Here is a 3,560-nt window from a genome sequence, read left to right on the forward strand (position 1 = left end):
CACGCCCCACCCCTCCGCCCTTCTTGAGGAAGGGCCTAAGTGCACAAACACACACTAGGCACTCTCAGAAACTGTCGTCCTGCATAGTTGTATCGCCTGTTGTAGTTGTGTTTGGTAAGTCCGGATGCCAATCTGCAACTTTTTCGTATCGTCATGTTTTTAACATTGATTTCTATTTGTGGCCCTCACAAGGGTTTGTGTTCAGTAATAAAAAGGACAAACAAAACCTTTGCGAGCCTCAGTAATTGGTTACAGTCAAACGCTGTTAGTTGCGAGTTTGGTGTGGTGGAGCTCTAATCGCGCTTGGGAGACCTCCCGCCCTCATTGTAGCAAGGGGCTGGTCAGCGGTGTTTATCCCCAGTTTATCGCTTGACCCTGCAAAGGCCTGGAATATTGATGTGATGAGGTGTGAATGGTTGGACGGGGATTCACCCCTGTGCGCTCCCTCATTACCGAACCCGCTGCAGAGATAAGAGGCTTCCATTGCGCTAGAACCGATTGTAGGGTTTCGAGAGAACGGAAGTTCCATTCCGTGCCCACATAGTTGCATTTTGGCATTAACTTAGATGCCACTGGACGTATGCACCTTTAGAGTTTTACCATTAGTATTGGTTGATTAAAAAGAGACGCCCGACCTGAAACTTTTCCCTCTAAAATTACTACTCTTTGGGCCAGAACCATTATCCTTGCAGTTGGTATTATAGTCGGTCGAACCGGAGGACTTACTGTACAGCGCAGGCGACGCGGCGCGCGCGGGCTGCCTCCGAATTGGCGCAATTAGCCCCACTATTGTAGTGATGACTCGGTTTTCTTGAGCGCGATGGGGCTTTTCTCGGCTCATAGCTGGGGCGTGGCGGGTCCCAGCTGGGGTGTTTATTGCCGTTCTAATCCCTTTGAATCTGGGGAAGCCGACCCGGTTAAAGCATTCGGCGCGCAGCCTCGACGGGACTACGTTTACACTGCCAAAAATGTCGTGTGCGAGTTAGCTATTTCACGCTCACGAGCACCGAGAATGTATCGTTGATGTGGAAGAAAGGCAAAGGTAAGAAATAAAACTGTCCCAGTATCCTGTGCAGTGCAGCACTGCTGACCAGCTTGTGAGTGACTCGGCCAGTAAGCACCGCCCAGGGGCGCTGTTCCCGCAAGCGCTTTTACCGCCCTGGAATTGGCTGCGTCCACAGAACCCACCGCTATGGTCCATGAGGGGTGCGCTGAGGGAGAATATACACCTCAGGATTCTCTTTTTCCTTTTCTTTTTCGTTACATGCTCTCTTCTCGTATACGACGATGGTGGATCCTGCCACATGGCGATGTTGGATAAAGATTTTTCTTTAAACACACAATAGACGTAAACTACTGGGAATTCATGTATACAAAATACTATACCAGTAGTTCTAGTATAATCTTGACCGGTGTCTACTTTTTTTCGTGATTAAGTTATTTCCTAGCCACGGAGAAGCGTTCTCCTTATCACGCAGCCATCGTGAGGGGACAAAGTTGGCTTTCGCTTCGCTTTCGGGCGAGCGGGCGGAGGGTGGGCAAGGTACAGCGGGCGATGGAGCAGGGGGTAACTTTTCCCGCCGCCGGCAAAAGAGGAAGTGCGGGAGGGGTGGGCAAAAGTTTGTGGAAATGCCATAGATAGAGAGGTACTTTAATGGTTTTTACGAGCGCCTCAACTGGCTTGGGATCCATTTTGTAATCTAAAGGGGGATCTTAACGATAGATATGGCCAAGGTTGGTGGCGCTTGTGCGACCCGCAAGGGGGCGGGGCGCGTGGGTGGCTGTTCAAGTTGATATGACAACAATAATTATCACACGACTTGTCTCTCTCGATCTTTGTCGATTTGGCTTGAGCTAAGTTCAAATATTCATAACTGCCATAGATTCGAAGATTTAATTCGGTTGCGTCTTGCAAGTTGGGCCGAGGTTGTGAGCAATGGCATCTGCTTTCGAATGCCGAACAAGGCCGACCAACGAACAAACACGCCGCTTGCAGGGAATGAAAAAGAAACGAGAAGCGACTTCTTGATGACTTCCCGCCGCCATCGGCCGCCCAGCCTCCCGGTCCAGAACTGGTTCTGAGAACACGGCAACCAATCAACTTACGAGGACTTAAGCCCTTGGGAACCAATCAGGCCGTATGCGTGGTGCTGCCCTCGGTGTCCTCGGATTGGTCGCCTTCGTCTGTAACAGTGAGCCTTCTACGTCTCAGGACATTATTTTCGTTCGAGATTTACACCTGTGATTTTACCGGTGTGAGGCACGCTCTTCTCCAGTAGCGTCCTTTGAATATAAGAACCGTTGCAACTTTCCACACCCACCTCCAGCCGAACCAACCTCAACTCCACCCTCTCTTTCTCTCTTTCCCTCGCCCACACACTGTGCCTCGCTGCATGGCAGTTGAATTAATTCAACGGTTGCTTCAATGGATTCAATACGGCTGCAGAGCTCATTCATGGTCGTGGAAATTGCTCCGGGGACTGCTGGGAGTATGCCCCCCCCCCCCTCTCACCCTTCCGCTGCCTCCCTGGCGGCGCCGCAGGTTCCACCGCACCGTGAGCAGGCGCCAGTGCCGAAGCAGAGCCGAGCGAACAAAAGTCGGTCTACACGTTTGTGAGCTCCGACAGTAAATGGTCTTGGTAATCCCGATTAATCTTTGTGTATCATTTACAATAATCCAGGGGCAGAACATATTTTTTCTCGTTTAAAATATTGTGTGCTCTCATTATTATTTTTCCTGACGAGCCTTCTATGCCATGCATTTTCTGCCATTCCTCGCCGTTGGGCATCGCAGGAATTCTGTCCAGAAAGTCATAAGCGGACGTGTCCAGCGCCCCCGCGCTGCCTCGTAAAGTGCTGCAGTTACGCCCCTTGTCCAGCACGTGGTCAGTCACGGGCCCCTCCAGCATTCCTCAGGGCGTCGCTCGAGGAACGTGGACAATACATGCATTTTTGGCACGACGACTGGAAAGAGGCCTATTCCTACCGGACTCCCCACAAGTTTTCGACATTGAAACATATCAGTATGGTTACGAGCGTGGGAGATTCAAACGCAAGGCGGGCTGCAAACAGTAGTTTCTATGACGGATCCTATTGGGCTGTGGCCATTCAGGCGAACTTGAATTGAATTCGATTATATGAGTTCTGATACATTGCCAGAGCTTGTTCTTTTCCATTTGCCATAGGAAAAAAAAGAAACAAATGTTTTTCTCATTTTCTAAAAAAGGGAATGTTCTATATCATCTCAGTTGAAAGCATTGCATTCTAGTGCGTATGTAAGGTATACTCACACGTACTACGGTCGGGATCGGGTAGGGGTGATTTAGAGGGGGAAGGGAGGGGGATTGGTAAGGAGGACCTATCCGATGGGGCCGAGGGGAAAGGGGCGCCTTTGCCTCCTGGGCCTAGATTCTGCTCAGTCTTCCCTGGGCGAGTCTTGTGCGCGGAAAATTGGTCTGCCATGATTTAACGCGAGTACGTGGCGAGGTTTGCGCGCTGCGGCGGCCGGGGCCGGGCTCGGATGAAATGGCTAGGGATGAGCAACACCGCCCCTCTCCCCC

This window comes from Frankliniella occidentalis, unplaced genomic scaffold, assembly GCF_000697945.3.
Source record: "Frankliniella occidentalis isolate FOCC.00 unplaced genomic scaffold, Focc_3.1 Scaffold102, whole genome shotgun sequence".
Lineage (NCBI taxonomy): Eukaryota > Metazoa > Arthropoda > Insecta > Thysanoptera > Thripidae > Frankliniella > Frankliniella occidentalis.